Below are 25,784 nucleotides of genomic sequence, written 5' to 3'. Positions count from 1 at the left end.
GTTTTAAAAAAAGTTTATAGCATTAGAATATTACTTGAAATCGATTAATTTATTATATGTAATATTATTTTCACGAATCACAATTTTCCTTGAAGTCACAAAAATTCAACAAATTTGCATTTGTAAATTGGATAGTTTTTATTGCACAAGATCTATTATTGAAATATTGGCCAGTTTTTCATTGTATCACAATATTAATCGCATTTCACACATTTCACTGCACTTAAAATACATTTACTAATTTAAATCTGCAATTTTTTCAAATCAATGTTTTAATTTTTTATAGATGCAGGCTTGGGTTCCACAAATCAAATCATAAAACTACACTCTTCGTTTACATTTTCTATGAAGAATGAATCACAAGTACACTCAAAACTTTAGATATTTTAATTAATTAAAATACAAAAATTTATTTGTGATTAAAAAATATTTCACATAAATTAAATTAATATAGTGTTAAACTTATGTTTAAATTAAGTAAAATTTAAAACAAGAAAAAAATTATGAATAAAAAAGCAAAAAATATCAACAACAGAAAACTCATCTTGTAATCCTGTTGTTTTTTTTCTCTCTCTCCTCCTCTCCATGTCCTCCTCTCACTTGTTATCTTTTCCTTTCTTAATTTCAGGTAATTTGTCCTTTTTATTATTGTTTTTTTTCTTTGTCTTTTGTTCAGTTTTAATGGACTCCCACAGTACACACAGGAGTGTCCTTTTTTTGCATTTTTTTTTTGTTTTTTATGTTATTTTTTTAAAAAACTCATAGAATTTATTTCTTTCTTTAAAAACTTATCAAAACAAAAATTTTCCCCAATTTTGACATTTTCCTTCAAAAATTAGTTTTATATTTTTTTTCATTTTGCTTCTTGTTTTTATTTTTTTGAAGAGGATATAACAGTTACTTTGTTATGTCCCCTCTAGGACGATTTCGTAAAAAATAAAGAAAGATAAGTACCTACCTAAACAAGTTTAAATAACTGTTTTCTTTTATTTTCCGTTTTTAATATTTTTTTTTGTTTCTCTTTGCTTTTCTTTTTCATTCTTTTTTATTTTTGTTGTTATCAATGTTGCTTTTCCTGTTATACAAGAGTATATATTCTCTATTTCCTTTTTTTTGTTTTTGTTGTTTTGAAGGATGATAAAACTAATTTTCGCATCTTTTTGTTTTGCGTGTCCCATTCTTCTCTATCTATATGTTTTCTTTTTTTACTTAACAATATTTTTGTAGAAAAACAAAAATATAATCCTGCTCATACTCTTTCGAAATTAGATTAACAACTGATGTACATATTTTTTTTTTGTTTTTTCTTATCATTTTTGAAAAAAAAAAAGAAATGGTTAGTCCAAACAGAGTGATGAAAAATTGATGGACAAGTGATTATTAAAGATGAAAAGTGATGAGGCTTGCGAATTGGAGATCTGTTTTGGTTATTGGTACTGCGTTGTACAGAATAAATAAGGTCATTCATTCGTACTCCTAATAATATAATTAACGAAATATTTTTTACTGGAGGCAATAATTGTTATATGCATTTTTAGAAGCCTTATGATTTTAGTTTCTGAATACTTGAAATTTGGTTTTTTATTTTGAAAAAAAATTTCTCTTTCTTGTATTATGGTTATTTATAAAAGAACGCTTAAAAGATTCAATGGAAATTATTCAATTGGAAATTTGTTGGAAGACGTCTAGAGGTCCAATTGAGATATGGAAAATATTAGTGCATACAACAAGATTAACAATACTCCAAACTGTGTAATCTCTACAATGCTCTAAAATATGTTATTAGCAGGCTGTCAGGTTTCAGAGGCACCTAAAACAATGTAAATGATGCACTCATTCTTAATTCCTTTTTTTTTTTGATTTTTTTTTGTTTTAAGGAGAAAGAAGCTAATAATCTTTATTACTTTTGTTTCCGTTTTATTGCCTTTTAAATACCAAATCCCTTAGAAAACAAAGCAAATTAAAAACTTTTCCTTTCTTTGTCTCTTTTCTTATTCTGTTTTCTTTTTGTTTTGTTTTTTTTTTTTCATTTTTAAAACATCTTTCCTATATTTTCACTTCATTGTTCTACCCCTATTTCCCGTTTTCAATCTCTCCATTTATTTTTTTTTCTATTATTTCGTCAATATTCAACATTATTTTTTTCCTTTTTTTTTTTTGGTTCTTATTTTACTCTAAAACATTGAGTTTTTCCAAGACCCATGATAATAATGAAAATGAGAAGAGATAAAATAAGTTTCATTAAAAGTAAGAATGAAATATAAAATGAGATAGAGTAGGATACCAATAGAATACCAGCAGGATATTAACGGGATCAGTTTGACTAAAAATCTTAATACAATTTCGTTTTGAATTGGATGTCATTTATGGTCCTTAGTGCTGCGAAAACTAACCGGGAACAGTTCGTTTTTAAATACTAAGAAATGAAAAAAAATTGAAAAAATCAAGAACTAGTGCATTTCTAGAATATTAAATAGAATTTTGTAATTCAAAATTTTGAGATGTATTCTAAGATTTAGGGAACAAAAGCATTTGTTAAACCTACAAGTTGTGTTGCAGCTACTTGGAAGAAAGCAGGACTTTTCAAATTTTTATGATTTTCGTATCAAGCTTATCAAGATTGCTGTTTCCTAACTTAGTAACCCCTTTCCAAAAAATGTGATGTAGCTTTTCTTTTGAAGTTTTGCAGTTTTCTGTGAGTAATATAGTTTCCTATGTTGAATAATTAATTACAAGTTGTTTTATTAAAATTTTTAATTATTTTAAATTTTCAATGGCAAACTTCATACATGAATTCTGTGGTTTTGAAAAACTTGTAATCATCTTCTATCAGGAGGGTAGCTATTTTCCTGTAATATTTTTGTTTTGAACTGAATTCTTTGCCTTAAATTGCAAAAATATTTCTGTTTGTAAAAGAAACCCTTAAAAACTAAGATAAATCTTTAAAAATGGCACCATTGAGTCTACAATAACAAAAAGGAAAAAAAATAAACAGAACAGAACAGAACAGGAAAGAGAATAAAGTTTAATCAACCGAAAAGAGAAAATTAAATGCGAGATGAATAATGAAAGAGAATGAGAAAAAAAAATGTAAAAACAAAAAGCAGAAGTGGATTGTTCTTTCTTCTTCTTTTGCTTCTCTTCTTTCTCATGGACGATGACGGCATATAGTAAATCCTCGCCTTAAAGCTAAAATGTATTTTTGATATGGAAGGATTCGTGTTAATGTACACAATGACACACAGAAAGAGTATGAGTACTTTAAGTTAAATTTTTAATCCCATGTACTTTAAAAATTAATTTACGAATCAAGTTTTTTTCGTTTTCTTCCCCTCCCTATTGTCAATATACTTTTGTTGTTGTTTCGTTCATTCTGAATTAAGTGCTATGTATAACAGTGTTGTTGTATCCTTTATAAAATAAATTTGAGAGATTTATTCAAGTTAAAAATATAAAAGAAAAAAATAACAAAGTATCTAGAATGTAATTAATTTGTTTCAAATTAAATTAATTTCATTAATTTTATTTTGTTTTCAGGGAAAAAACCAATTATAATGGTTTCAGGATTCTAGATTTGTGAACGAAGCAAGAAAATGTAAGTATTTATTTATTTATTTTTTTATATTCAAATATTTTGGTTTTTAATCTTAAATCAAAGAGACTGAAATGGAAATTATAAATTTTTCTAAATTTCTTGAGACTGGTTAAATTTTTATTTATGAGGGAAATATTCCCTGATTGTGTGTTATGAAGGTATCCTTAGTTAGCAGCGAATTATTAAAAGACTATAATTTTATTTTTTATTCCTTGATAATTTTGGTATTTAAAGCATATTGAGAGAAATGCTGCTATGTGGTTAATAGGGTGTTACACCGTTATAGATAGCAAGAGAATTCTCATATTTTACCCTTTCGTTAAATTATGTTGAGTTCTCATGCTCTCATACCGGATGTATCATCTAATTGCGTATAACACAATTCAATATTTTACTTTTAATATGAAATTGAAATTGGTATACAAATTAAAAATTGTGAACAGCAAACTTCACCACATAATTTGTGCTCAAATATTTATTTTCCATTAAAATAACACGATTTTGAAAGACTGGGAGTGGGAATATTATTAAATTTCAAATTCAGTTTTGTGTCGTGGTTAATTTCAATCATTAAGTGGATTAAAATGGCTACTTTCATAATTTCTTTCTGTAATAAAAATTATACTATAAAATTTTTAATTTTCTGCTTTCATAATTAGCCTAATAATGACTAAGTTTAATTAAAATTTAAAATATAAATACTCTGTAGCACAATTTTATGTTACTTGCGGCAACATTATAAGTAATTATTATTCGTAAATTGATAAACATTTATGATAATTCATTTTAGATTAGGATACTGGCAAAATAAGAGCAGCCTTACATTTTACACACCTAAATTACAAAACTTGCCTACAACATTAAATGAACTTTGCAATTTATTTTGGCCTAAAATTTTAAAAGCTAATTTTATCTCTTCCATACTTATAATAATATTGTAATAACCAAAAATTAGAAGAGAAATTTTTTTTCATTTAATGTTGGTGTTTAAACGAAAATTCTGATAACTAAAATTCTTTAACAAGATTTTCTTATTTATGAAACATAAGAAATTTGCAACACGTGTTCCTTTAAGAATTTTCCTTTTACATAATATGGTATTTTTATAAGGGATTTAAAAAAAAATCATATTCAAAGGAAAAAATTTAAATTATTTATTTTTAATTTCAAACCTTTTGATCTTATCTTCATTTAATTACGTCATTTATTATAATTTTGAATACACGAGCAAAAACCCCAAAGATATCTTTGTAATTTCTTTTAAAATATCACCTTGGTAATAATTTAATATAAATATTAAATTTTGTATTTTTTTATAATTTTATATCAAATAATGCTAGCTAGTTATTTTAATATTCTTGGAAGAAACATAAAAATTTCAAAAATTTTTCTGAAACACTTGTAATTATATTTTAAATTTTAAGCTGGGTGGTCTTTATTTCTAAAATTTTACCCTCAGATAACTTGATCAATTCTATTCTAAGTTAAACTTTAAATACCTTAAATTAAAAGAGCATCGTTTTAATTTTTGAACTGTTTTGCAGAAACCTTTACTTAAATTTTAAGAATCCAAGCAAATAGATAATTGGATATCCAAAAAATCAAATGATTTCTGAAGAAATTTATTGTGTTGCTTTCTAAGACGTGCATACCAGTATATTATTTTAAATTATAATATTATAAATAATTAAAAATATAACAGAATTAGTTTTCATTTTGAAAGTAGAGATGGCTGAAATCAGCATAATATTTTTGCGTTTCAACAATATGTGAGCAAAACATAAAATAGTACCTAAAAAAATACAGATTTAATTACATTATTAGCTACCGAGAAGTTCAAGATTTTCTGAATAATATTATTATTGATCACAAACTTTAAAACTGTTAAGAATTCTCTTTACTCGTTTAACAGCTAGATTTTGTTTTTCATTTTTCTTACTTCAAAAAAAAAAATTTTTTTTTATATAATTTTCCATTATTATTATTTTACATTAAAAAACATTCTAGAAAAAATTCTTAAAACAAAAATATCAAAATAACACCAAATCATCACCAATCTGACCAACATTACAACCATTACCGTTATTAAAATAACGGATGTCTCTTATCTTTAATTTAACAAAAACAACATAGAAAAAAATCGAAAAAAAAAAACAAAATCAAATCATAAATACCTAGTCGTATATCTTTATTGTTCTCATCATTTGGTTCCATTTTACATACATACCATAGGTACAACTTTGGTCTATAGCAAATTTAGTTTTTTGTTTTTGGAAAAAATTTTATAATACCCAAGTTCAAAGTAAAAATAAACCATAAATTTTCACAACTCATTCTGGGAACGAAAATACAATTTAGCTTCCATTAAATTTTTTTTTGTTTCTTGTTTTTTTTTCATCCTCTGATACTGTGATTACATTTAATACCCGGCGATGAACTACGTCAACATACAAACGACTAGTAAAATGTATGACAACACGTTTTTAAATGAAAAACAAAAGGAAAAATAAATGAAAAAATAATTTGTTGTCAGTGTTGTTGTTGTATTGTCGAAAATGTGTGTGTATTTGTAAGATTTGGTTAGGTGCTGTAGTGATTGAGAATCTTGGTTTCATATTTATATAGCTTTTGGTCATTATTTTAACTCCCTTTTGGGGCCAACAGCTAATTTTCGTTTTACAATTTTTCTCATTTTTTCTTTGTCCTAGTAATTTTTTGTTTTTGTTTTTTTTTTACAAATTTTTGCTATAATTTTATCAGATTTTTAAATAGAAAAAAGAAAATAGAATTTATTATTTTTTTGACTTTAATAATTTCTTTTGTTTTTGTTTTGTTTTAATGAAAAACAAAGCTACATAGATAGCTAGAGAAGAAATATTAATAAAAGACTTGATAACATTACAGAATAATACTAAGAAAATGTTATTTTTATACAGTGAACGACATATTAGTATTGAAATTTGAAATTTATTTAAAGAAAAAATTGTACTTGACTACTATAAGAATTCACATGAAGGAATACAAATTTATTATTTTCATTTCATGGGGCCATTTTTTATATAAATCAGACGAATTGCTCATATGCTCAATATAAATATAAATTATATGCTCAATATAAATTCATATCGCACTTAAAGAGCCAAAAAACAATCGTCATTTAGATTCACAGAAATGCAGGTATCAGATTGTCTAGTAAAATTGTTAACATTTGATGAGGATGGAAAAGGAAATGGTGCGGAATTAGTGAGGATTAAATAGTAAGATTAATGTTTATTAGGATGAGATACACAAAAAATATTATTTTGGATTAACTGCCGTAAAATTTAAAACAAAAATAAATAATAGCTGAGTATACACAATATTACTGATATCTAACCAATAGTTGCGTTTAATTCAAATTCGCACCCTTTCCAACATCAAGATCAAAATAACCGGATTTAGAATTGGCGGCACACGCAACATTCATTTTTAAATTTTCTGAGAATTGTTTAGAGTTCTGAAACAGGAAAATAAAAAATATTCAAAGAACACATAAATATTAACAAAATATTAGATATATGAGGCGCTCATTACATTAGTGGCCTACTTGGAAAAATAATATTTTGAGTAAATTGCGATTGAAATACTGAAATATTTAATTTTTAAAGGGCAGAAACGAAATTATGTCAAAATAGAGTAAAAAGAGGAGTAAACTGAGAGAAAGTATATTGAAAATATGAAAGAATTTTTTACACCTCTATTGAACACAACTCATCTTTGTCAAAATGTTGAATAGATTAACGTGCTGAGCACTCCATAAAGAAAGTCGTCATTAAAGGAAGTATATGAATAGAACAGCATTATGGTACAGTAGCTGTTTGCCAATAAAATATGAATCAATTCTAAAATCTATGACTTATATCAGCAACATACTAGGCACATGGGTGGCTATACTCTCATCTGACAGAACCCAAAATGAATTCCATCAAAATTTATAATTTTATTTTTCACTTATACATAAGATGTTTTCTGTACCCATAATACATTTACGTGTTAGATAATAGATACACAATAAAAATCTAAAAATAAAATATAATAATAAAAAAAAAAACAGATGAACTCATAAGGAAAAAGTTGATAATAAATTTTTCGAAAAAAAAATAAGAAAATAAAGAAAACAGATAAAATAAACAAAAAACGAAAAAAAAAAAACTTATAGATGAAGAAAAATTAACAAAATTTATTTATCTACCAAGAGACGACGAGCCACCAACCATTATGGCTACACTCTCGTACACATGTACCCCATATAATAGTATACCTATAAATAACTAAGCCAGAGCTCCAATAATAATATTATACTCTCATTGTATATCTATACATATTGTATGTACATTATAATTATGTGTGTATGTTCATTTATATTGCATTTAAATTTTTAGAACAATTTAAGACTTTTTCTATTCTATATGTAGGTACATAGACATATATAGATAGATCTTGGCATTTTCTGTAATAATTTTAAAACCTTCATACATAAATTTTCAATAAACAAAGCTGTCTTTAATGAAAAAAAAACAGAATGTCAAAAGTTTTTTTGTTTCTTTGTTTTATTCACAGAAGTTAAGACAGAACCTTCACTGAGTTGGTATTAAAAGTTAATCAAAATATATAACAAGAAGCAGAAGAAAAATAGAATAAATAAATAAAATACAAAAATAAGGAATAGAAAGTGAGATAAAAAGATAAAAATATAAAAATTATAGATAGAAAACAAAAAAGTAAAATAAAGAAAATTTATAAAACAAAATGTGAATAATATGGTAGGGCGAGTACGAGAAAGTAGTAGTTAATATAACGGTAATAAATGAGTAAATTGGGTAAGGTAGCTGCGAATAAAATAGAAGGTATATGTATTAGATCGTATAGGTACATTGAATAATGTTATTAAAATCTAGTGTTAGAAAATATTTCAACGCTTATGTAATAATAAAAAAATAATATTAAAATTATTTTGTTATTTTTATTTCGAGCCTAAATGTATGCAATAATGTATACGGTTTAACAATATAGATATTTTTAGTTTTATTAGAATTTTACATAATTTTAATTGAATTTTAAAAATTTAATAAACATAATTGAAATGGTAGATATTAGATTATTGCCATTAGTTAGACACTACTATTATTAATAAGCGACAGTAGTTATTGTGATAAGGAATCGTTTTTTTCTATTGAATCGTTTATTGAATAATTATTTGCAACAGAACAGGTATCACAATTTTATATAAATTTCTTTTATAATAACATACTCAACTCCTATATGAGCAATATTTCTACACAACGGAATACATATAAGTTGTAAATTGCATACTTTTAGGGGAACTATATTTAAAATATGAATTAAAATTTTTTTTTTGCATTTATGAATCAAATTTAAAATATGAATCAAATTTTGAATGAATTTTGTATTATAAATATTAATAGTTTGGCATAATACATATATTAGGAGCTTAGAAATTTTGAAAACAGACCGATGTTTCTTTTAGGTTTTTATAATGTAAGAATTGCTTTTAAATTTTCCATAGCATAATTACTATAACTTTTATCCTTCAGTAAATCATCACAATTTTTACTTAATATTCCAAATAATTGAAGATTAATTGGCCGTATTATGGCAGACAGTACAAAAATTTTTTGTATAAAAAAATTAAGAAGAAATCAAAGCATGCAATAAACCGGACCAGCGAGAAAATTTAAGCGAAAAAAAAACAAATAATTTTCGAAAAAAGAACATTTTCCTAGTTGAATTTTTTCTCCTTACAAAATTAATTTTTTTTTTTTCAAATTTGATTAACTTGAATAATAAAGGAATGAAAGTAAAGTAATAACACAAATAAAATAGAAAACAAAACAAAAAAAAAAAATGAGACATAAAATTTTTTCGTCAAAAACTTTCTCTTTCGCACATCCTACCATTTAGAATTTTTTGTTCTCTTTTTTTATTTTAAATTTTTTTTTTTGTATTTTAAAAATTTTCATTTCTTATACTCTTTTCTTATTTTATTAGATTTTTCGCTATTCTATAATAAATTCGTTTGTTTTCTTTTATAATTTAATGGCTGATATAAATTTGTTATCCTTAGAAAATTAGAAGATGGTAAAGGACGAAAGGAAATATTAAAATTCATTTTTATCTTTTAATATTTTTTTTTTGTTTTTCTTTTTTTGTTAATTTTTCATAAAACAAAAAAATATAAGTATCTATAATAATATTTAGAATAGAAAACTTTTGAAGGATAATAATTTTTAATAAACCATCATCATCATATTGGTGATGATAAATACAAGATTTTTTTTTGGTGGTTGAAAGTAAAATTGAAATTGATTCTCAAACCCCAAGTTGTGGAGCAGATTTTATTATTGAATGTTATTATTTATGTAGATATAAATATAAAATAAAGCTAATTTGATTAGTTATTTAGTGGTAAATTGTATACCAAGGATACACAAAATTCTTCTCTTTTAATATTTTAATATTAAAGGTTAAATAAAAATTTAAAGGCAAGAGAACTAAAAATTTTACTATTTCATAGTGATTATAACATAGGGAAAGCATTAAATAGACTAAAAAGTATGAATTAGAATCAACGATTTCAAAATGTTCCGAAATCGGAAAAGACTCGAAAGATCAATGGCTATTATTGTGAACACAAACTGAAGTGTGAAAATTGTGCTTAAATAAGGATATTCTACTATGATATTATAGGAACAAGAACTTAGAAGCAATCAATTAAAATGAGATAATTAAACAATGATCAAAGTATAAACGGTTAACTCTCTTCCAAACCAATCATATTAACGGCATCTAAGTTAGAAATTGCTAAAATATTATTAATAATTTTCAAATAATTTAGAACACAGTCACTTTTTTGAAAAATGATCTAAAATATTGTTGTCTGTTCTTTAATTATAATAAATTTATATATTCTCGTCATTCTGCTCCATAATAAAATTGTGTTAATAATAAATTAATATTCACCACAGTTTTTAAAACAGCAAAAAATAATGATGGAAGTAGATAGATTTAATGTTTTCTTCCTATAATCTTTAATAAGGATAATGCTTTAAGAATTAAGGATAACAAAATAATAGCTATAATATGCTTAAAAAAAAAATATGTTCATTAAAGCGTGTTAATTTTATTTTAAATAAACAGAAGAACATAAAATGGTTCAACAAAAAAAAAAAAACTTTTCAGTTGTTCCGATCAATTTTAAGATTAAATCTTGCGTGTGCAAGTACAATATTGAAAATTGGAGAAATTTGTCCCAAAACGTGTCTATTTCAGATTTTTTAAAGAAGAAGTGGTTCCTAACTTTTAACTTTCTTAAATAACTTTTGAGAATTGCAAAAACACCTTTCAAATTTTACTCGGAGATTCGTCTTTATTAGTTCTTTTGAGTCCATTATTTATTAGGTTTCTTAAATATAACAGTTAATTTTACAGAAATTTTCTAGAGTTACAGAATAAAATTTCTCATTTTCATTGAACGTTATTGCCATATACATACATACATTAAACACCAAACTTATGAAGGCATTAATTTATTGCCATTTCAAGGCATTAATTTGTTCAGTAATTATTAAATTCTACCACACCACCTTAAATTTTTGTTCAGTAAGAATTGTGTGGTGAAAATAGTTCTTTCATCATTCATACCTTTATTAATAACTGAAATAAGTGATTCATTATGAACGAAATTACAATTAATACACAATCTTACAAGCATATATTTAAAATCAAATTTATTAGTACATTATAATGAAATTTAATATGTGGTAAATAATTTTATTGAAACGACATACTAAAAATGATATTAAAAGAAAAAAAATTAAAATATCTTAGATCAATTGTTATCCTTATATATAAGAATTATAAGAGACTTATAAGAGACATTTTAGCTCAAGTACAGAAATATTATTCGAATACGATTATTAAGAAAATAATTTCAATATTAATTATGATTGTGTGGAGAAATCAGGCATTTGATTTGGGTACTCTACATAAAATTTCCTAGATTTTCGGTTTGATAATTAAATTTGAGAATACTAACTTAAAATTTTCTAAAGAATTTTCAAAAATGCTTTGCAAATTTTGAATTCTAAGTAAAAATTTAAGAAAAGAAAATGTAATGAATGCATTTTTTAATGAAAATCGGCACCTTTTGTTATAATTTCATCCAACATTCAACAGAATGTCTTTAATTGACCAGTACATTTCTAATTCTATTTGGAAATACTGCGTATTTTAAAAGAATTCTCTGTCCTTCATATAATATGAGACTAATAATTTTATATAAAAAATTCCATCTGTATAGCTTTTTAGGAAAAAATTTCGCTAATAAATTTATTATTTTGTTCTATTTTTTTCTATTAATCATTATTAATTATTTATAGAGAAAATATTCTCATAAATATCAAAAATTTATTTCAAAATGAAAATATATTATGATTATAATTTGATTAGCTCATAAAATTTTCGTTATATTTATTATTATAACGCAATATTGTACGCGCCCATAATAATAACACTATAGTTATATCGTGTAGGTACATAGTATTGATGGAAAAGAGTATATGGGTTTCATATACTAAAATATCGAATTGAAGTACTACTCGTATAGTAGATATATTTGAATATGTATTGTAGATACTGTATAATTATATGCTTAAAATTTAAATTATTATTTATGCTTTTCTAATAAATTTATAATATCTAGTTATCTATCTTAATCCATTTCCAAAATTATTATTAGTTGTTAGTATTTTATATAATTTAAATAATATGAAAGGATAATTTAAGTGACATCTGGTAAATTTTGTCCTTTAAAATTTATATAAAGACGTTTATTAATCTCAAATAAAATATTTATATCTGAAATTATAGTGGATTATAAATTTATTAATTTATTCAACATAGAACAGCGTAATTGTTATGTAAATTGCAAAATAATCGAATATAGTTTAAAATTAAGGATTAGGATTACAAAATTGCTAGATCTTGAAAATTTTTTTGCTAAAAATTATAATATATTTCAAATTATTCTTGTTTAATTTTAGGCGCTTAAAATAATATTTACTAAAATATATTTCTTTTCCTTACTACACTTGGATTTTTAGGACTTCCACTTGACTTCTAAAGTCTAGCATCAGTTTTACAGATCATTGGAGTTAACCACGTGGTAACCATCCTGTCGCGGTTTTTTCTTAATATTAAAATAATTATATTGAATCTCAATATTGTTGGTGTACAATTTCGAATATTATTTGATATATGGGCAATTAATTTAATATTAATATTTTGATTTATTTTAATCAACTGACCAGAATTGGAGCCCGAAGCCCTTCAGTTAGAGTATCTGTTCTATAAACCCTGCACTATTGATCAGATTATTAATTACATAGAATATCACAAAAGGATGAGCGGGTTGTATGCAAGAGAGAATACCAAATTTAATATTGAATCATTATTGTTTAGTTTAAAAATTTCAATTTTTTTAGCTTTTAACAATTAAATTGAAAATTTCAATTGTTATTCAATAATAATTACGAATTATTTGTAATAAATCAGAATTTTACATTTTCGGCTCGAAATCTTTGCTTTCAATTCAAAATTGCTTGGAAATTAAAATTTTACTAGCTATTTGTGTAATTGTAGCTATTTTGTGAACTCAATATATCGCATACGTCTGATTCGTATACAATATTTTCATTTTAAAACTGATTGACAAGCAAAAAATTTGTGTTATTTCAATAAAATTTGAAATTTTATGCTCATTTTAATTCCATAATTAAATTGATTGACAACGTAATGTTTTTGTTTAATACTTTAATATTTATTTTACATTTTTACTATCAAAAATATTAAAACACATCACGTCCTATCTGTTAAATATTTTTAACTATCATATTCAACTATTCACAAACAAAAAAAAATGGCAACAAAATATATAAAATCTAAAAATATTATTATAAATATTTTAGGTTATTATCCTTAAAAATTCAATACAATATTTACAAAAACAATTTCATATTGCATTTATATTTTAACTATAATGATTTCATTATTTTTGCTGTGCATGTATAGAAGTAATTATAATGTGATGTGATGGCAATGTGAATAGTGACAGAATAGTTGAAAAAAAATTTCTACATGATATGTGCTCTCATTACAGCAATTGCAGGAGAAAATAAAATGCAGAATATTTTGTTTATTTTGATTTTATGAAAATATTTATTTATTGTTTATTTTAAATTTTTTTCTGGATTCCTTTATTCGATCTAGAAATAAATGAATTTGTACAAGACTTCTATATAGATACATTTAGTTCTATTTTAATTGAAATTCGATTCATTATTATTTTTCAATGAAATAACGAGATATTTGAGGATATTCATGGAATTTATATTGCACCTATATAAAAAGATATCAATAATTTATAAGCCTTGAATTGAAATTTCAACGTTGTATTTGACAGAGGTATAGCTGCCACTTGAATATTGTTATACTTAATATTTTTAAGAGAGTTCTCAAGTTATTTCTCACTTATTTTATTAAAAAACGCAGTTTTCTACTCTCAGTATTATTATTTTTAGTGTAAAATTTCGAGTTATTTGATTGTGGTGAGTCAAATTGTGTTATGACTGCAAAGTACAATTACTGACCCGATGACAAAAAAAATTCAGTGAGAATTGCATGTTTTTGTCAAGTTATCGTTAGTGAGAAAAATATTTTGAAAACTATTTCTCTCTCTTTGTATATAAATAATGAGAGAATATACATTTATGCGAAAAATGTATGTAAAAATGAAACAGGGGAATAGTTACATATAATATATATAATTCATGTGCAATATCAATTACCGTTTTGTTTTAATCCTTCCCCAATTAAAATTCTACTAATAACGGGATTTTTATCATAGTATATGAAGAGACTAATTTAAGAAACTGAAATTTAATATTTTATTCCCATTCGCTTAATTAAAAGTTTCATTGTGAAAACAGAACCAAAGCCGTAAGTGGAATCGGTGAATGATTTCCGCTGTTAACAAAGAAAAATTGCAGAACGACAAAATCAAATGAACAGAAAATTTATATAATAATGACATATACACACATCGTAACAGATAACAAAAAAACCGCATCCGGTAAAATAGGATTTAGGGGTATATCACTGTCAGCGTTGAAATTCGTGGTGGCAATTCCGCTTGATTCTGAGCAGTTTCATTTAAATATGTGAATTTATTTAAAATTTTGATATTGCGCCACAGAAAATCGTTCTTCTTCTGTTTTAAACTTAACTAAAATGCATAAGATGTATGGAACGTTTAGTACAATTTTATTCAATTCAATAGCATTGTGACAACAATTGCAAATAATCGCAAATTGTGCTCCGATATTATTTTTTATTATAATTATTGTAATTTATTTAACACGCTAAGCCAGCGTGAAATGAAATTTAATTGATTTTAGTTTATTTGAAAGCGTATTTCTTAAAAATTTTGCTGTTGGCTGACGATGTTATTAATTTATTTCATAGGTGCAATGCATACTTATTCTACTAGGCCACAACACTGTACCGATTCATAATCAAGCACTCATATAATCTCCATATTAATTTCTATTTTATTGAAAATTTGTTCCAAATTTGAAAAAAAAATAATAATAATTCTAGAATAATAATACAAAACCCCTCAAAATATATCAAGAAAAAAAAAAATGATTTATTAAAAATGAAGTAATTGTAAAGAAGAAAATAAAAAATTCAAATAAAAAATACAATAAGAAAATTTAAGAATTTCACAAAATTAATTCACTGAAAATTACAATATTTTAATCATAAAATTTTTGGAAAAAAAATATCATATCGAAAATTTTTATTATACAAAAAAAAGAAAAAATTTTAGCATTGCAAATTTCAAGTGCATTTTATGAAAATGATTTTCTTTTTTCAATACGTTTTTCTTAAGAAAATGAGTAAGTACGTGTAGTCATAGCTACTTGAAATTTTATTAAATTAAAATATTATTCCTTAGATTATGTAGTATAGATATGTATAAGGATATAATTTTTAATATAAGTGTGTATGTAAGTGTAATTGTATTCTATAGATCTAGAGTACAATAATATACGCAGACATACTTGAATTTTAATAAATTTTCTTAAAATAAGATTTTCCAATCTGATTACAATTTTGCGATATTAAATTTTTATTATTTTCAAAAGTATAATAGAAATATTATATTGGTTTTCATGGTAACACGGTTCTTTGATTGTCGATTTATTTTAATATAACAGCTACTCTTAAATAAAAATTACTTCAAGTTTTCATTTTTAAGGTAAATTATTTTAAATTTTTGGAATCGTTTTAAAAATTTTTCACGAATTAATATTTATTTTAATATTTTAGCAAATTATTCGATTCAGAAATTTTGAAATTTACTTTGATTTTTATAAGCATAATTTATTTTATAAGGATAATATTTAAAATATATTTCATTTCACTTTAAGGACATTTGCTGTTGGTGTATGAAAAACAATACTTGATTGATAAATGTTGAAATTTTCAGCCCTATTGAAAATTATTATCAACATATTACCTATTGCATGGTATTCGCATGAATTTCAATAATATTATTTAATACTAGGGGTGCATCATCACCTCATTCTATAATCTACAATCTACTACTAATATTAATTCTAGGCATATTCCAAATATACAATATATAAACTAGTCCAGTAATACTATAATAGTACCGAACTGAATAGAATTTATTATGGTTTAAACTTCCTTCTTCTCGTGTAAACTGCTGTAACTTTAAATGCTGTTGTATTTAATAATAATATCCTTCTTTAATAAAAACTAAATCGAAATTAAAGTTCATTAACCATAAAGTCAAATAATAATTTTTGCTTTTACTAAACTTTTCAAAATCACGGTTCTATTGAATCAAATCGCTTCAGAATTTTAATGTCACAAGTTGGAAGTTTTCATGTATTTTCCATATTTTATTCAAATATTAAAATTTATTATAGCTACCATTACTATTAAAAATATATTTCATTATCCTGATAATATTTTAAATGCAAATTGTCATGATAGTATTGAGAAACAAAAGAAGTATGCGATAAACATTCTTCGCAACCATTCTATTAAAAATTTAAGCGATATAGGAAAATCAATATAGTCCCGTGATTATTTTTGTTTACTGGTGGGTTTGTAGAAACTAACTTAGGTATTTTTATCAGACCCATTATTATATACCACATATTAATTTATTATAGCAATATTTCGTTTACTTTAGTCATTCTAAAGCACTATAAACCTCAAATATTTTCGACCCGGTTCTTGCTGTCCATTTCATTATTTTAATTTATAAGATTGAAAATTCAATAATTAATAATTTTACAAATCTATTTGGAATTGCGTTTTTTGTATTTGGAATTGTTAATTGGAACATTTGGATACTTTTTTTTCAAATCATGATGTAATCGTATAAAGAGAGCACTATTCTCATAAAATTGCAAGCACAAACTACAATTATTTATACTTCTATTGTAGTGTATATGTGGCATTCTTAATAACAATTTGCAAATAACAAAAACATTTTGCTATTGATTGTCAGTTAAATTACTGTCTTCATTTATTGGCTACATTATTTTATTTCCCGGCTCCTCCATTTCATTTTCATTGTCATAATTTACTGGCAGTACAATTCTCTCTTGTGTCACCAGCTGAACATAAAATATTTTTTTCTTCCACAATGACTAAAACGTAAAAGTACAACATAACATTTCTAGTACCTTTAGAAGATTTCATCTTCTAGTACTGATAAATTCTTTCAAAATGGTAGATATTTAAAAAAGTTTTAAGTATTCTTTATAAAACTAAATGGATACTTTATGTTTAACGAGAAAAAAAATAGAGTTGACCTTGTCAACTCTGTGATACCCGTACGAATTTATTATCCTATGTGCGAATAACTAATGTGCCATAACTAACTATGGGGCAGACTATGACTTTAAGTTGCCGTATTACTATATTAATTTATGCAAAATTTCAGTACTATGTGTTATTCAAAATACTGGTTGTGCCAAACTACTAATGATGTTGTATGGCAGCTACCAGAAAGAGCCAAGAAATTTTAGCGAATTTTATCAAGCACATCGGCCCTACTAATATACTCACTTGTGTGAAATCTCAATATCACAGCTTTTATAGTTTCTGAGATATAGTCAAATAACTTTTGAAGTTGTATGGCAGGTACCAGAAGGAGCCAAGTAATTTCAACGACTTTTATGAGACACATTGGCCCTACTAATATATTCGTTTGTGTGAAATTTCAATACTATAGCTTTAATAGTTTCTGAAATATAGTCAAATAACTTTTGAAGTTGTATGGCAGGTACCAGAAGGAGCCAAGTAATTTCAACGACTTTTATGTGGCATATTGGCCCTACTAATATATTCACATGTGTGAAATCTCAATATCACAGCTTTTATAGTTTCTGAGATATAGCCAAATAACTTTTGAAGTTGTATGGCAGGTACCAGAAGGAGCCAAGTAATTTCAACGACTTTTATGGGGCATACTGGCCCTACTAATATATTCGTTTGTGTGAAATTTCAATACCATAACTTTTATAGTTTCTGAGATATAGCCAAATAAATTTTGAAGTTGTATGGCAGCTACCCGAACCGGTAACCCGATCATGTCCAATTTAAATAGGGTTCTGGCACTTACTACAATAAATCATTTGTGAAAATTTGGTGAGCTTAGCTCAATTAGTTTTTGAGTTATCGTTCGGACGGACGGACGGACGGACGGACGGACGGACGGACGGACGGACGGACGGACAGACAAAGCTAAATCAACTCAGAATTTCACGCTGATCAAAAACATACACTTGAGTCTATATCTAACACCGTTATTTCTTAGCGTTACAAACGGTAAGGCAAATTTAGTATACCCTTCGAACATACGTTCGTACGGGTATAAAAAAGTTATGGTCATGGTTAAAACTATTTTTCCACTAACGATTTTTATATAGGCATTTTCTTGTTGTTGTTGTTTTCCTATTTCATTTATTTTTGTTAACAGTTTACCCATATGAAATTCATGGAAAACTTTTATTACAGAGTAAAAGAGAAAAAAATTTTACTTTTTATTTTAGTTTTATTTTTTAGTATAAACATTTTTCTTCTACTTTTGTCTGTTTTCTCCCTATAGAATAAATTGTTGTAGTTTTGATGAACAAAGGGTAACCCAAGTTTGGGTTTTGAGAGTATTGTATTAAGAAGTACAAAGAAATATTGCGAAAAAAAAATTGTTATCGATTAAGAATTGGAGCACAATTCAAAAGACTTATTTCAGAACACCTACAACAATACGAATATATTTGAATAAAACAATTCGAAGGACAATATGGTTTTGCTATAGTAACAACACCACACTCATTCAATTGTGAATTATTCGATTTCTGAAAAAGAGGAATAACATCCAAAAAATGTTAATCACGATTAGGTATTGAACAGCTTTATTTAACCATTCCAGGAATTTATGGAACAAAAAATATATGACGTAAAGGCAGATAATGATAAAAACCAACATTTTATCGCATAGCCTAGGTCTCAATTTCGTTATTTGCCCCTCTCGAATGATATTTGATAATTTCCGATATTGTTTTCGGAATACGATTTTGGATTACTCACCAAATTTTCTCTAAACACACAATTGAGCTTTTATGTGGACTTATTTTATGTCACTGTTAAATTTATTTCTATCCACCATCACTCAAATAATAAAGTCAAATCAACAATTTGGCACACCAAAATTACAGTCGATTCCGATAGCTTATCAAAAACGAACTTCACTCAAAATCGACGAACAAGAAAATCCAACGTAAGGTTTAAGTCACAATTATTTTTTTAAATTTTACATTCACCGCCTTAAAAACCCATCGTGGATCATCTTTCTATTACTTATATAAGAACAGTTGGTTTATATATATAGGTAGGTAGTCATGATGTATTTGTTTTGTGTCAAACAGTGACGACAACATTAACGATGTTAAATAACAAACAACAATACTGAAATAACAATAAAAACAAAAATAAAATAAAAATCTAATAATAAATTATTATCATTATAATGATAGTTATTTATGATAGTCTTTTTACTGTCATATGATGATGTTGATTGTTGAAAGATATTCCATTGACAATGATGATGGTTAATATAACAATGATAGTTGATAAAAATTTTCTCTTCTATTTTATGTTCTTTGTTCTTTCTTCTTGCGTCAAAATTCATTCAAAATGTATATATACATTATATATATATATATATACATAACATATACTCGCAAAATTTAAATAAGTAAGCTAAAGAGGTTAAATTTAAGATGCTAAAATTATTGTTTAAAATATGAAAACGTGTTAATAATAATAAAGGTGATTTAACCGAAAGGGTTTTTGTAAAAAAAAGAAAAGAAAATTTTATAAAGTGTTATACACCTATACAAAGTTGAAAAGCATAATTTACTCTGTGTGAATTTACAAAATGTTTTGCTCTTAGAGAAACAAAACTTCACCACTTTTACAATAATTTTTATTTAAAATTTTTTGTGTACTTATGTGGAGATTTTGTGAAAATTTCTCACCCCCTTTCTCTTTCTCTTTACAATATTTTGCTATTATATTTTTAGCACTTTTCCAAAAATTTTTTGAAAAAAAGTGCTTATTAGTTTCACTCTGTCCGTCCGTCCGTCCGTCCGTCCGTCCGTCCGTCCGTCCGTCCGTCCGTCCGTCCGTGTGTCTGTTTACAAAACTTTTACACCCTTGAAGATAGAAAGCTGAAATTTTGTACGTACATAGATCTTTACTAGAAACTTATTTCCGTAGAACAAAATTTTCACCTGTCTCCCCCCCTCTAGAAGTTATACCCCCCCAAAACCCTAAAAATGGCCTTTTTTAACTATTTGTTGCAATGAAACCATAAGCATTTTTTAAATTTTGCAAACGCATAAAGGCAGCGGCTTGCTTCCCCTAGCGCGGTATACTATGGTTAAACTTTAGAAAAACAAAATGGCCGTTCAAATTTACCGTTATCTAAGGTCTTTTTTTTCCAATTTTTTGATGTCGTTTTTCTTCTAGACCCCAACTTGTAGAAGCTTTAAATTTTAGGGACTTTTAGACATTAATAAATAGTTCATTTCATTGGAAGAAAATTTTTTTCCATCTCCACCCCCTCACAAGTTATCGCCTCTTGAAATTTGTAAAATTTGAATTTTTGACACCTTATATTTTCGAAACCGCAAGCTTTTTCAAATTTCTATAAACACAAAAAGCTAACGGTAAATTCCATGAAATTAAAAAATATAATTATTTTTCTTATCTCACACAATTAACCTTTAAAATCGAGCATTATGTTAACCCCTTTTTATATTAATTTTTGCTTTATTTCAAAGACTGCATATATGCGTCATCCTAAATATATGCAATCCTAGCAATAGTTTTGTATATGAATGAAAATAATTTTAATAGTATGATAGGTATACATAGACTGTATTTAAAAGCAGAATTTTCACTTGTTGAAGGGAAAAGTGCTACAATACAAACCATTGGTTTGACCCAACTTTATTTAAAATTTTTTGTGTACTTATGTGGAGATTTTGTGAAAATTTCTCACCCCCTTTCTCTTTCTCTTTACAATATTTTGCTATTATATTTTTTACATTTTGAAATAGTGTTTAAATGGCGGCAACATTTTATTTTGTTAAAAATAATTCTTATTATGAAAATTAGTGAATATTCTCTTTTCTTTGTTTTTAAAATAAAATGCTACATTTTTTCATTGTTTTGAAAATGGTTATTGTGGTTATGTTCTCATTTATGAATAATAGCTTACATTCTATATATGTACATGTTGTATAGACACACATTCACGTGATATATATATATACATTGTGCGGATTATTAAATGAATTCTAGGAATATAAAAGGAAATTTTATAGGTATACATATATTGTAAAATTATTTCGACATGACATGAATCCCAAATTTTATAAGTTAAGATGTCTCTATTAATCAAAAATTCATATGAAATTTTATAAATTTTGTGTTATACTCGTTATTTGGAAATGTTATAATATTGTGTTAAGATAGAGAAATTAAAGTTTTGATTTTAATATTAAATTTCTAGTATCATTAGTAAATCCTTTAAAAATACCAGAATTTTAGTTTAAATTTAATGTATAACTAATTCCATGAATTATACAAGCCATATACAAGAAATCTGAAATTTCCAAATTTAAAGTACATTAATACTTTTAATTCTTAAATTTGGAACTGGCTATAAACTCCATATTTCATATAATTATTTACAAATTACTAATAATATTTTAATTATTTGGAAATATACGAAAAATGCAGCCGAAAAACAGTATAACAGTAATATTACGAGCCCCCAAATACAAAAAGAAAGTCAAATGGGAGGAATTTCGAATTCATTGTGCATACATATGTGAATATACTATGAACAATGATAAAAATAAAAATTACAACAATCCTGATAACAATAAAGAGTTGAAGAAATAATAATAAAAAAAAAAAATTTTTGTAGTATAGCGGCGGCAATGAAAAAACAAAGAAAAACAAAAACCATTTTATTTTTTTCTAACTTTTTAACATTTTTAGAGGTTGAAGGTAAAATAAAACATGATTTTCATTATACAAGCATAAAAGGTACATACATACATAATACATGTAGGCGAACTTTAACTAACCTACGGTAGGAATAATAATCAAATGTATATAACAGTAATTTGAGCAAAAATAATGTAACACAAAAACAGCAACATGAACAAGAAAAAAAAATTATAATAAAAGCCTCAACATTAATGCGCTTGTATTAAAATCTATGATTTTCATTGTTATAACGGTATAAGTTACATTTACTGTTAAAAAAAAAGAAAAATTACAAACTATATAAAATAAAAATAATAATAACATTAAGAGAGCACTATATAAAACGGTGGTCTTTTTTTTTCTACCATACTACTTTCATTAAAATAATAATGTTAAATTGTGTTGCATGTTAGTTGCGTACCAGTAAATTTCTAAAGGTGTCGAGTTTGTTTAAAGTTTCTTTTAATTTTTTTGTGTTTTATTACTATACTCTCCCTCATAGAATTTTAGTCTCGAATTTAGTTTACTCACTCATTTGTCTACCTACCCGTATATATTGTGTTTGTATAAGTGCACGTACAGTACTTTATATTTTAATGTACTTTTATAGGGGTTTTGACCTGAATTTTCTCATTTAGAAAATTAGGAATAGAAAATTTCTTTTGTCTTTGGTGTTGTATATTTGTTTTTTTTTTGTAATTTTGTATTGTTTTATTTTTATTTTTTTAATGTTCATGGTTTTTAGGTGATAATATAGTTGATTTCTTGGTTTCATTTTAAAGGTTAATAGGGTTAAAGTAATATTCAACTAATTTATATAGTGTAGTAATAATAATATGGTGTTGTTTTAAAGATCTAAAATCTACAATGATGGTTTATACCATAGTAAAGTTTAATTTTCAAGATTAAAGATCATACAAATTAATTATTGGGTGTTACCCGCATTTTTATAGTGTATAAAGAATTTATTAGAGTATATAAAAGTTAAATAAAGACTATGTTATGCACGATCGCCAAGTTGGTATATGAACATACCGTACTATAACTGCAGAGGAAATGATTTTTATAACATTTTCAAAATTTTAGAATAAATGAAATATTTTACTTTTGTAACGAAAAGAATTCCATCCAAATTTTAACATTTTTGTTCATTAAGCGTATTTGCGGTACTTAAATATTTCTAATTAAACAAATAATTCCTTCTAATAGTCAGAAATTCGAGGTTTGCAAAATGAAATCAATTTCCGGGTAACAGAGACACAATATTATTTAATTTATGCTACTACAATACTAAATATTATTCAAAATATCATAGAAGGACTTGGAATTTTATGTAAGAAAATCGTAAACATCGTTTATTAAATGAAAATCAATTAATTCATGTGGAGTAAATGCGTTGAAGCAAGTCTCAAGCTGTTAATGTTTCATTCCTTTTTTTCTAGATTACAATAATTGCTCAGTTATTACATTTAGAGAAAAATGTAAAGGGGGCTATTAATATTATCCTTCTTCTGTTTTGTAATATTATTAGTCTTAGTCCATCCAGTAGACAGTAACTGATTTGTTGTAAGAGAATTTACTTCAAACTATTACTATAATATTAAATTTGATACTTACGTTATATACAAGGTAAATTTTTGAAATAGCATTTACAGCATGAATCGTGACTACAGGACGAGCACCACCACATGAATAGTGAAATTTATATTCCATAATATGGGAGATAAAATAATATCAACTTACTATATAACAGTATTTATAGGTTTCCAATAACATATAGATTATTTTGTAATAAAATGATTCTATACATAATATAATATTATATAAATATTTTTTTATTTAACATTTTTGTAAATCATAATATCATATAAAAATATTTCTCTTTGCAAAAAAGCAATAAAATGATCATAAATTTAAAATCACATAAAGTTTTTTGCGTTAAAAAAAATATTAAGTACGATACATTAATTTTTAACAAAAGGCTAACAAAATCATATATTCTTGAAATAAATATACCCATTTTGTATAACAGTATAATATTATTACAAAGTCTGAGAATATTATAAAAATTGAAGAATACTAAAATGATTTATATGTTTGTTGAGGGTTTCTTTATTATGATACATGTTGTAAGATTTATACAAAATCATAATAATTTTTTTATATAGCTTTACAGCAGGTAATATACATATAAAACTCTCAGACGATCATAAAACTGTGGTTTAATTTACAGAGTATGAAAACAGAGTGAAAAAAAGAAAGACAAAATTAAATACAACGGGTAAATAATAATATTTTATGACTATAATACTTGAAAATAAATTAGTTATAAATCAATCGTCAGAAAATCATTTATTTGAAAATCATTTTTGAAAAATAATAAACCAGAATTAATTTGGTGCTTCTTTACAAAATATAAAATAGCTTATATATAAATTGCACATTGTATAAAAATATTTTTCAATAACCTATTATTATTTAAAATTTAATGATAAAGTGAGCAATGGAAAACCTATAATTACTTTTAATATTGTAGTATACAGAATATTATTTCTATTGTTGTTGCTCCTTATCATCGGGTTTTTGCAGAATTTCAGAACTGATCTCGCAAAATTTTTGAATTTCTATCAACTATTATCGAAAATGCTTAATAAATAATATTAGATATTTTTTAAGTAGATACTAACGAGTGCAGTATTTATTTCGAGCGTGAATTAAATTACTATTGCTAAGAAATATAGAAATTTTTAAAAGTCTTATAAAAATATGAGCTCTCAAAACCTTAAACTTTTCAATAAATTTTTTGAAATTTTGAGAAGTTCCTCATATCTCAAATACCACAAAGTAAATAATATGAAAGAATGCGTCATTCCACAATACTATAATGAGAAAAATTTGAAGAATTTTCTATTCCTAATAATATTGGATTTGTTTTAAAGAATTTCTGTTATATAAACAATTTTTTAAAAATTTCTAGAAGTTCCCAGGAAAAATAGGGAAATTTTAGTTAATAGTGTGTAATTATTTTAATCCTTTACGTTATTATCCTTATTTAGTCCGCTGATTTAAATAAAAAATATTGAAGAAATGCAAAATCAAGTTCTAATAATTGAAATTTTTTACCTTTCATCCTTAAAATATTTTACCAGAATCAATTAATATAAAGCTTCTCCAGGCATCCCCCTTGTTATTATAATCAATTATTATTGTTAACAAAACTTTCAATTCCATAATTATTTAATATAAAAAATATTCAATACATTCCTGTATAATTTTTATTTTTTATCGAAATTTTTATAATATGTAGAACATAATTATCACCTCTATTAGAAAATTATAATATAAATTTACTATACATAGCTACTATAATAATTTTATATTCGGAAGCTTTCTACTTTATATAGGTAACAGTCATATACACGTTAATTTTAACCAGTTAAAAAACATCATAAATATTGTA

The 25,784-nt window shown here is 24.9% G+C and overlaps 1 protein-coding gene across 3 annotated transcripts in view; it reads left to right on the top strand.

Annotated features, from left to right (window-relative positions):
• LOC129618574 (probable serine/threonine-protein kinase DDB_G0271682) overlaps nucleotides 1–25,784 on the top strand; it is a 196,569-nt gene that overhangs the window by 32,012 nt on the left and 138,773 nt on the right. For all 3 annotated transcript variants that reach the window (XM_055533408.1, XM_055533409.1, XM_055533407.1), the window contains exon 2: nucleotides 3,538–3,595. The gene's annotated coding sequence lies outside the window, so the exon portion shown is untranslated. The remainder of the gene's footprint in view (nucleotides 1–3,537; nucleotides 3,596–25,784) is intronic.

The sequence above is a fragment of the Condylostylus longicornis genome, unplaced genomic scaffold (assembly GCF_029603195.1).
Source record: "Condylostylus longicornis isolate FDR11 unplaced genomic scaffold, ASM2960319v2 ptg000009l, whole genome shotgun sequence".
NCBI classification, from domain to species: Eukaryota; Metazoa; Arthropoda; class Insecta; order Diptera; family Dolichopodidae; genus Condylostylus; species Condylostylus longicornis.
This window is presented reverse-complemented; position numbering and strand designations above follow the sequence as displayed.